Source organism: Mesoplodon mirus (genome assembly GCF_964341445.2).
Source record: "Mesoplodon mirus genome assembly, chromosome: 1".
NCBI classification, from domain to species: domain Eukaryota; kingdom Metazoa; phylum Chordata; class Mammalia; order Artiodactyla; family Ziphiidae; genus Mesoplodon; species Mesoplodon mirus.
This window is the reverse complement of record NC_138976.1, coordinates 98,559,371-98,570,894: the sequence shown is the minus strand read 5'-3', so window position 1 is coordinate 98,570,894 and position 11,524 is coordinate 98,559,371.

The window sequence follows — 11,524 nt, the reverse complement described above, 5'->3', positions numbered from 1 at the left end:
CTGCATGGGAGATGATTCCCCACCTCTGAACAACTTCAGAATTGTTTTCCGCTGGAGCCAGTGCCCTGATAGGGTTTTCCTGTGTATAACTGGTGGGTTCTGTTTTTTTTTTTTTTCTTTTTTGGTTCAAGTGAGATTTTATTCCTCTTCTATGTATTTATAGATATAAGCATGGAAATAATTCATTCCTATAAATACATCTGTGTGAAGGGAAGAACTTTTTTCCGTTTTATTTTAAAATTTTATTTATTTTTTAAAATTTTGAAATTTAAGTTTATTTTTTTATTCAGCAGGATTATTATTAGTTATCTATTTTATGCATATACATGTATACAGGACAACCCCAATCTCCCGACTCATCCCACCACCAACAACCCATGGCTTCCCCCCTCTTGGTGTCCATACGTTTGTTCTCTACCTCTGTGTCTCTATTTCTGCCCTGCAAACCGGGTCATCTGTACCATCTTTCTAGGTTCCACATATATGCATTAATATACAATATTTGTTTTTCTCCTTCTGACTTACTTCACTCTGTATGACAGTCTCTAGATCCGTCGACGTCTCCACAGATGACCCAGTTTCGTTCCTTTTTATGGCTGAGTAATATTCCGTTTTATAGATGGACCACATCATTATCGGTTCGTCTGTCTGTGGGCATTTAGGTTGCTTCCATTACCTGGCTATTGTAAATAGTGCTGCAATGAACATTGTGGTGAATGTGTCTTTTTGATTTATGGTTTTCTCTGGCTATATGCCCAGAAGTGGGATTGCTGGATCCTATGGTAATTCTATTTGCAGTTTTTTAAGGAACCTCCATGCTGTTCTCCATAGTGACTGTATCAATTTACATTCCCACCAATAGTGGAAGAAGGTTCCTTTGGTCCACACCCTCCCCAGCATTTGTTGTTTGTACATTTTCTGATGATGCCCATTCTAACAGGTGTGAGGTGATACCTCACTGTAGTTTTGATGTGCATTTCTCTAATGATGAGTGATGTTGAGCAGCTTTTCATGTGCGTCTTGGCCATCTCTGTGTCTTCTTTGAAGAAACGTCTATTTAGATCTTCTGCCCATTTTTGTATTGGGTTGTTTGTTTTTTTTTAATATTAAGCTGCATGAGCTGTTATATATATTGGAGATTAAACCTTTGTCCATGGATTCGTTTGCAAATATTTTCTCCCATTCTGAGGGTTGCCTTTTTCCATTCCCGTTTTTTTTTAACAAAGAAAGAAAGAAAGATAAAGAAGCAGAACCCTAATGTGCAGAACAAATATGCAGAACAAAATATGCCTCTTGAAAGTGTCATTTTGAAATATGGACGTCTTTTGAATTTTTTGGTCGATATATGACCCCAGGATTTGTTTTCAGGGCAGGTGTCATTTACAGGCCTGCAATGATTTTGAATATCAACTGACATTAGCGTTGGGATTAAAGGTGCTGTTGTGTGAAACGGCCACAAGGGGGCAGCAGTTCTCCCTTACCAAATCTGGTTACTAGGGCAGCAGAGCCTCAATGGAAGTCGTGCTCTAGGTTGTAATTTAGAATGGAATGTGCCAGGAGAAGGCCCCTTAAGTTTGTCTCACTACTTCTTGTTCGTTTTTTTAATTTATTTTTTTTATTTTTTATTTTATCACAGCGTGTTTGATTACAATGTTTGGCTTGTTGCAGGTGTGCAAGATGTGGTTCTTTTACACATATACATATGTCTGTTCTTGCTGGGATCCTTTTCCCATGTACGTTATGACAGAATGTTGAGTAGTCTTCTCTTGGTCTTCTGGAGGTCTTTGGTGATTATATATTTCACCTGTGTTTGTATATGTCTGTTCACCCCAATCTCGTAATGTATCCAATCCTCACACCTTTCCGTTGGTGAACCATAAGTTTGTTTAATGAATCTGGGATTGCCCTTCTCTGTGGAAATATCTTCACTGGTATCAATTTTTAGGTAACACCTGTAAGTGATATCATACAATACGTGTCTTTCTCTTTCTGACTTACTACAAGTCACGTGATCACCTCTAGACTCATCTACGGTGCTGCAAATGGCATGGTGTCCTTTTCTTCCTTGGCTAATATTCTGTCTGTACATGTACCAGTTCTTCTTTGTCCCCTCATCTGTTGATGGACTTTTTGGTTGCTTCCACGTCATGGCTATTGTAATGCTGCGGCAATGCACATTTGCCTGCCTGTGTCTTTCCAATTCTGTCTTCTTAGGTTATAGGCCCAGGAGTGGGCCTGCTGGATCATATGGTAGCGGAATGTTTACCTTGTAGAGGCACCTCCAGTCTGTTCTCATTAGTGGCTCTTACCAGGTTACGTCCCGCTTAAAGTTGAGGGTATGCGCTTCTCCACAACACCTTCAGCATTTTTTGTTTGTAGTTTTTTTGCTGATGTGTGTTCTGACTAGTGTGAGCCGATACCACTTTGTGGCTGGATTTGCATGCGTCTCATAATCCCTTGAAATTGAGCTTTCTGGCATGTCCTTCTTTTCTTCAACTGTGAGTACAGCTTACCTCTTCAAATTGTCTTTGTGAAGTGTGTGTGACATTTAGAAATATTTTGGCCATTACCTCCCTCAAGACGTTTGGAGGGCAGGTTTCATTTACAGCCCACCAGTACTGCTGCATATGAAGTGACCCTTAGCACAGGACTTAAAGCTGCTGTTGCAGGTAATGGCCAGAGGGCGGCAGCATTTCTGCTTTTCCCAACCTGGGAACTAGGGAAACAGACCATCCGGGCAGTGGTGTTCCTCGGTTAAATATTAGAGTGGAATGTGCCCCCAAGAGCTGATATCTCCTTAATTATGTTTGTTTTATAAATTGTATTTATATAGATTTTTTATTGGAGTCATATTCCATTGTGTACAGGGACCACTTCTTCTTTGTGCATTCCTCTGTTGATGGACATTTTCGTAGCTTCCAAATGTTGGCTATGGTAAATATTGCTGGAGTGGAGGATTGCCAGCCTGTGTTTTTTTTGTTTTTTGTTTTTTGTTTTTTTTTGTTTTTGTTTTTTTTCGGTACGTGTGCCTCTCACTGCGGTGGACCCTCCCATTGCAGAGCACACAGGCTCCGGACGCGCAGGCCCAGCAGCCCTAGCTCACGGGACAAGCCGCTCCGCGGCACGTGGGATCTTCCCGACCCGGAGCATGAACGCGTGTCCCCTGCATTGGCAGGCGGGCTCTCAACCACTGCGCCACCAGTGAAGCCCAGCCTGTGTTTTTTTGATTCTCATCCCCTCAGGCGATAGGCCCAGCAGTGGGTATGCTTGATTGAATGGTAGCTCAGTATTTACCTTTACAAGGCACCTCATTTTTGTTTTCATTACTGGCTCTTACCATGTCCCACTTTGGACCAAGGGTAGGCATTTCTCTAAAACCCCTTCAGCATTTACTTTTTGCAGAATTCTTGCTGATGACCATTCTGACTGGTGTGAGCGGATAGGTTTTTGTAATTTGGATTTGCATAGCTTTAATTATTCCTAATGTTCAGCATTTTTCCATGCTGTTTTAAATTTCTTTTTTTTTGCCATTACACTATGCTTTTATTAGAGAAAAAAAAAATATATATATATATGTATTGGGGAACATTAAATATCTTGGATGTGCTAATGAGAAAATCATTTTCTCTACATGGACTGAATTTTTACTTGGAGACATGTTTTCCTACTAAAGGGAAGACTAAAGAAGGATTTTACTGTCGACCAGGCAAGACACCTCCCCAAAGATGACAATGCCTTGGACAGTGTTGATGGCGGGCTGGGGCACCTGGAATCCTTGGCCCATACTGGCAGGTACTAACTGGAAACACACTCTTCCTGGGGGACAAGGATGGGAGGCACCTTAGGCCCAGCTGCTCATCGTCAAACCTTACACTTTTCAAACTATGTTGGTGTCTGACTTCCCTTTCCCTGACAGAACAACTCTGGCCCTTGGAGGTGGCTTTATGACTGCAGGCTGTAGAACCCATCATTCTCCCTTGCTCTGGGTAGGAGGTAAGCCTATGGTAGCAGAAACCCCCACATACTGGGACTTGGAATTCCACTCTGTGCTCATTTAACTCTGTGGCCTGAAGTCCATGGTGAATTGCTCTTTTTTCTTCTACGATCTGTCCAACAGCTGTCATGAGTGCCTGACCCTCAGCAGTCTCACTCCTCAAGATTGATCTGCTTTTGACTGATCCGTGACTCCGGGCAGTGGCTGATATGGGCTTTTTTTTTTTTCTTTGCAGAGCATCTCGACCATTGACTTTTTTATTGGGGAAAATCCACTTTAAAAATAGCCTCATCCTTTTTCTGAAGAGGCTTTCTGGAGGGCTATATTTCTTCTCTGGCATGAGCTGGAGACATCTGCTCCCAATAGAGTCTGTTATGCCCCTGACCTGGGCAGGGCGGCTCATACTTCCAGCTTGAGGGGTCCCTCATTCTTTAAACCTCTCTTCGTGCTCTCCTGGTTTATGCCTCCTACGGTCCTCTCTTTTGTAAGTAGGGGCAATCATCTTGCTCTGGCTCTTCCATGAGTCTTGGAGTTTTGAAGTTTTGGGCTCCTGCTGCCCTAGGTTGCTCCTTTGGCCTTCCATAAGGCCACTTGTCTCCTGGGAAGCTAACGTGTCTCTGGTGGGGACTCTCTGGGGATGGCACTGAGGCACCTGAGAAGCCAAGTTGTCTGCAGCAAGGAACCTGTGTTTGGGAAAGTCCTGAAGCTGGTTGTCTGACTGTACCTGTACTTTGGAGTTAAACTCACTAGCAACCTCCATGTTAAGGCATGGCTCACCTAGAGGTTGGAAAACAGACATTCTAGGTAGTAGGAAACTTTTACTGGCCCCTGGCACCTCTAAACTCCTCATAGGTACATTTGTGGTTTGGGATTTTGTCAACACTTTGGTTTCCAAGATAACACTAGACTGTGGTTGAAGAGCAGGAGACTCCTTGGCCTCCACAGCCTCCCTGGCCTCTTCACCTCTCAAAGATTGGGATCCTAAGTTCACCTCTATCACTGTTACCCTATGGCAGGTGTCTCCTGAGGCCTGACCACCACTCTCCTCTCTTGGCTCGTTCCTGACCATTGCTGAACTTGGACCTGGCTCTAGGCTGTCCCTCTTGACCCATTCCACAGTCTCACTCTTCCAGGTTCTGCCCACAAGGCTGAGTGTGAGGGACTGAGAAGGTGGCCTGCCCTGCTGTGCAGTCAGAGAAGCCTTTGAGGGCCCATGGTAGTCACCAGGTGGAATCGCTCCCAGGGCACTCTGGATTTCCTTACACACAGTGGAGGGGACAAGGAGAGGCCTCTTCAGGGCAGGAACGGACTCTTCTGTTCTCACCTTCTCTCCTGAATGAGCCTGAGGAGGTTTCTCCGGGAACTCAGCAAACGTGACTGTTGAGTGGGACCCAGATACACAGGTGGCTGAAGGGGACGAGGCTAACCGCAGGGTGGTGGAGGGTTGGAACTTTGTCGACTTCAAGAGATTGATGGGCTTGAGGACCTTGAGGGGTAGGGTCCACCCGTGCTTTACCCAAAACCTTGTAATATGTGCTTCCAGCACCTCTCGAGTGTCTTGAACCAGGAAGGAAACCCTACAGGAGGTGTTCCTGCAGGGTTCCCAACCCTTCAAGCAGTATCCTCCACAGGCTCCAGCAGGCACTGCTTTGCACATCTCACCAGGAGGGTCTTGACATGAGAGCTGATGAAAGTTGCCCTTGCCAGGAAGCCTCCCCAGGCAGCTCCGCAGAGGTGAAGCCAGGTTGTGAGTCCCCTCCAGTTCTTCCAGGCAATCTCTGCAAGCTTTCAAAGATCGACTTTTCTTCCTACTCCTGCTCCTCCCCTTCAGCTCTACTTGATGCTTCCTGATGTTTCTAGGTTTCCTAGGTGGTGCTAAGAATGGATTACTCTGGAAGCAGGGGAGTAACGTGAGGAAGAGCCCCAGTCCACACAGGAAGCCAAGGATGATATCAATCACCCAGGAAGTTGGGCTGGATCTCAGCCAGATAGCAGCAGTGTTTTTCAAAGAAAAGAGATTCTCCGTCTTCTGAACTGCATTGCCGCCCTCAGGCAACAGAGCCCTGGGAGTTCACTTGATGGCAGAACCCCAGGCCTGCATCACAGAGCTGTGGCCTTGTCACAAAGGGCTCCTGAGTGTGGGGGAGGGGCACTAAGAGCAATAGGCTGAATCACTGCCCCTCCTTCCCATCCAGACCTTTATCCAGCTTTATCCGGAGAGAGCTGCGGAGAGCCACACCGGCGGACAGGTGGCGGCGCCGGGGCTGGGCGCCGGTGGGGCCGGCCAGGTGCAGGTGGAGGGGCTCGCGGGCCGCACGGACGGCCCCCGGGCCCGCGGCGGAGTCTGGGTCCGGGCCAGCCACCCCCGGAGCGTCGGGTGTGCTGCTGCTTTCCAGGGCCGCCTTCGGGCCGCATGGAGCGACCCCTCTGGCGCTTTGTGGTGGTGGTGGGGGGGGGCGGAGGAGGTGGGGCCTGCAGCGGTGCCCGGCGGGGGGCGGAGCTGGCGGCCACCGCCGCGGGCGACTAAAGGAGAAGGCGGAGCCGCAGCGGGAGGCCAAAAGCCTACAGCACCCGGTATTCCCAGGCGGTCTCCCATCCAAGTACTAACCAGGCCCGACCCTGCTTAGCTTCCGAGATCAGACGAGATCGGGCGCGTTCAGGGTGGTATGGCCGTAGACGGGGGCGGGGACCGCGGGCTGCCTCTTGAGGCCCAGCTTCGCTTGTCCTTGCGCCTTACCGCCATCCCCGCGGCCAGCCCGCCCCGGCAGCGCCCCGCCGCCCGCCCAGGCAGGGCAACGGAGGCCTCGGGTACCGGGGCATGGAGGAGGGGCCGTTTTAAATTTCTGGTACAGAAAAACAGAAAAAAACGGAGAGTACAATTAACCTCTTGAAATTGTCCTCTTGCATGGTTGCCCTCTTTAGAAGTTTTGGGTCCATTTTCGACCCCAGGATTGTTTTTCAGGGCAGGTGCCGTTTACAGGCTGCAATGAGTGTGAATATTTAGTGACCATGAGCACTGGGTTTAAAGCTGCTGTTGTGGCAAACGGCCACAAGGCGGCAGCATTTCTCCATTCCCAAATCTGGTTACTAGGGCAGCAGAGCCTTTCGGGGACCAATGCAATACAGAAGAAGGCATCACTGAAGTCTCATACAGAATACCGTGTCCTGGTGGATGGTAGAATGACCAGCAGGGTGTAGGAATTAGGAACTACTGGATGTATATCCTCGGTGGCTTCACTGACTGTCCCGACATCGTTTACCAGGTCCCCAGCAGCCCACGGGCCTCTCGTGGTCAGGGCAATCCCAGGATATGGAGCTCACCTGGGCAGGCCCCCCCTCCCCAGCAGCCCATGGTGCTCTCGTGGTCAGGCCCCTCCCAGGATACGGAGCTGCCCTGGGCAGGTACCCCGGCAGGGCTGGGCACACAGGTACCGTGCACGTAGCCCTCATTGCAGAGCAGCCCAGATCACCTGTCACTCAGAGCTGACACAGCACCTCAGAGCAGGACTTGAGCTAACAAACAGCAGCTCCGACAGGTCTGTGACCCTGGGCATCACTCTGTGCGGCCTCCCTCTGCCTGGTCTTCCAGAGGCTTCCACCGCAGCCGGGGCACCAGGCCTCTGTCTCCACCCATCACCCCTCCTCTCCCTGACTCCTGGGTTCCTCTCATTAGGAGAGGGTCTTCTTGAAGTTGTCTCCCACTCATGGGCCAGATAAAAGGATTAGAAAACAAGCCGGAGCTGCAGCCCCTTGTCTATCCAGACTCTCAGGAGCCCACACCTGTTCCTTGGACCTGGCCGGTTCAGCGAGGTCCATTTTCTGCAATGGGAGTCCCTGAGGGGTGAGGATGGGCTGACCTGGGCAGCCTGACCCTGCCGGCCAGCCCTCCCCAGGTGTGCCTGGGTTGAGGTCCATATAAACACGGCTCCAGGCAGCAAGAGCCCCTGCAGCTGTGCCTGACGCCATATTCTCTGCCCCGTCAGCAGTCTCGGGGCTGTGCTGGTGGGAGGGAGGGAGGGGCCACGGCTCTGTGGGTGGCCCGGTGTGAGTGGGGCTCTGCTGGACTTTCTGCAGGAGTTGCCGGGCTGCCACCTGCTAAAGAAGAGGATGTGTCACCCATACCTTCCGTTGGAATTTCTCCCCGGGCAGAGGTGAGGAAGGAAAAAAGCAGTGGGGGCCGGGACAGGAGGAGTATCTCAGGCAGGGAAATGGAAAGCTTCCAGAAGAGCGCCCGGGGCCAGGACCATCCTGGCTGGCCTGCAGGCACCAAGTCGGCCTGCGTGCTGTCGCTGCTGTGGTTCCACGGCCCTTCCTCTAGGCTTTCAAGTCCTTGGACATATTCAGGTGTTTTACCTGGGAAGGGTGGGAACAGTTCAGCAGCAGCTGGCCTGGGGCTCGGCTCACGTTGACTCACAGATGCCTCGGCACGGTCCCCCAGCTTTGCAATGACGACGCTCCTTGCGGGGGTTGGGGGGGCTGCTGGCTGCATGGGAGATGATTCCCCACCTCTGAACAACTTCAGAATTGTTTTCCGCTGGAGCCAGTGCCCTGATAGGGTTTTCCTGTGTATAACTGGTGGGTTCTGTTTTTTTTTTTTTTTCTTTTTTGGTTCAAGTGAGATTTTATTCCTCTTCTATGTATTTATAGATATAAGCATGGAAATAATTCATTCCTATAAATACATCTGTGTGAAGGGAAGAACTTTTTTCCGTTTTATTTTAAAATTTTATTTATTTTTTAAAATTTTGAAATTTAAGTTTATTTTTTTATTCAGCAGGATTATTATTAGTTATCTATTTTATGCATATACATGTATACAGGACAACCCCAATCTCCCGACTCATCCCACCACCAACAACCCATGGCTTCCCCCCTCTTGGTGTCCATACGTTTGTTCTCTACCTCTGTGTCTCTATTTCTGCCCTGCAAACCGGGTCATCTGTACCATCTTTCTAGGTTCCACATATATGCATTAATATACAATATTTGTTTTTCTCCTTCTGACTTACTTCACTCTGTATGACAGTCTCTAGATCCGTCGACGTCTCCACAGATGACCCAGTTTCGTTCCTTTTTATGGCTGAGTAATATTCCGTTTTATAGATGGACCACATCATTATCGGTTCGTCTGTCTGTGGGCATTTAGGTTGCTTCCATTACCTGGCTATTGTAAATAGTGCTGCAATGAACATTGTGGTGAATGTGTCTTTTTGATTTATGGTTTTCTCTGGCTATATGCCCAGAAGTGGGATTGCTGGATCCTATGGTAATTCTATTTTTAGTTTTTTAAGGAACCTCCATGCTGTTCTCCATAGTGACTGTATCAATTTACATTCCCACCAATAGTGGAAGAAGGTTCCTTTGGTCCACACCCTCCCCAGCATTTGTTGTTTGTACATTTTCTGATGATGCCCATTCTAACAGGTGTGAGGTGATACCTCACTGTAGTTTTGATGTGCATTTCTCTAATGATGAGTGATGTTGAGCAGCTTTTCATGTGCGTCTTGGCCATCTCTGTGTCTTCTTTGAAGAAACGTCTATTTAGATCTTCTGCCCATTTTTGTATTGGGTTGTTTGTTTTTTTTTAATATTAAGCTGCATGAGCTGTTATATATATTGGAGATTAAACCTTTGTCCATGGATTCGTTTGCAAATATTTTCTCCCATTCTGAGGGTTGCCTTTTTCCATTCCCGTTTTTTTTTTAACAAAGAAAGAAAGAAAGATAAAGAAGCAGAACCCTAATGTGCAGAACAAATATGCAGAACAAAATATGCCTCTTGAAAGTGTCATTTTGAAATATGGACGTCTTTTGAATTTTTTGGTCGATATATGACCCCAGGATTTGTTTTCAGGGCAGGTGTCATTTACAGGCCTGCAATGATTTTGAATATCAACTGACATTAGCGTTGGGATTAAAGGTGCTGTTGTGTGAAACGGCCACAAGGGGGCAGCAGTTCTCCCTTACCAAATCTGGTTACTAGGGCAGCAGAGCCTCAATGGAAGTCGTGCTCTAGGTTGTAATTTAGAATGGAATGTGCCAGGAGAAGGCCCCTTAAGTTTGTCTCACTACTTCTTGTTCGTTTTTTTAATTTATTTTTTTTATTTTTTATTTTATCACAGCGTGTTTGATTACAATGTTTGGCTTGTTGCAGGTGTGCAAGATGTGGTTCTTTTACACATATACATATGTCTGTTCTTGCTGGGATCCTTTTCCCATGTACGTTATGACAGAATGTTGAGTAGTCTTCTCTTGGTCTTCTGGAGGTCTTTGGTGATTATATATTTCACCTGTGTTTGTATATGTCTGTTCACCCCAATCTCGTAATGTATCCAATCCTCACACCTTTCCGTTGGTGAACCATAAGTTTGTTTAATGAATCTGGGATTGCCCTTCTCTGTGGAAATATCTTCACTGGTATCAATTTTTAGGTAACACCTATAAGTGATATCATACAATACGTGTCTTTCTCTTTCTGACTTACTACAAGTCACGTGATCACCTCTAGACTCATCTACGGTGCTGCAAATGGCATGGTGTCCTTTTCTTCCTTGGCTAATATTCTGTCTGTACATGTACCAGTTCTTCTTTGTCCCCTCATCTGTTGATGGACTTTTTGGTTGCTTCCACGTCATGGCTATTGTAATGCTGCGGCAATGCACATTTGCCTGCCTGTGTCTTTCCAATTCTGTCTTCTTAGGTTATAGGCCCAGGAGTGGGCCTGCTGGATCATATGGTAGCGGAATGTTTACCTTGTAGAGGCACCTCCAGTCTGTTCTCATTAGTGGCTCTTACCAGGTTACGTCCCGCTTAAAGTTGAGGGTATGCGCTTCTCCACAACACCTTCAGCATTTTTTGTTTGTAGTTTTTTTGCTGATGTGTGTTCTGACTAGTGTGAGCCGATACCACTTTGTGGCTGGATTTGCATGCGTCTCATAATCCCTTGAAATTGAGCTTTCTGGCATGTCCTTCTTTTTTTCAACTGTGAGTACAGCTTACCTCTTCAAATTGTCTTTGTGAAGTGTGTGTGACATTTAGAAATATTTTGGCCATTACCTCCCTCAAGACGTTTGGAGGGCAGGTTTCATTTACAGCCCACCAGTACTGCTGCATATGAAGTGACCCTTAGCACAGGACTTAAAGCTGCTGTTGCAGGTAATGGCCAGAGGGCGGCAGCATTTCTGCTTTTCCCAACCTGGGAACTAGGGAAACAGACCATCCGGGCAGTGGTGTTCCTCGGTTAAATATTAGAGTGGAATGTGCCCCCAAGAGCTGATATCTCCTTAATTATGTTTGTTTTATAAATTGTATTTATATAGATTTTTTATTGGAGTCATATTCCATTGTGTACAGGGACCACTTCTTCTTTGTGCATTCCTCTGTTGATGGACATTTTCGTAGCTTCCAAATGTTGGCTATGGTAAATATTGCTGGAGTGGAGGATTGCCAGCCTGTGTTTTTTTTGTTTTTTGTTTTTTGTTTTTTTTTGTTTTTGTTTTTTTTCGGTACGTGTGCCTCTCACTGCGGTGGA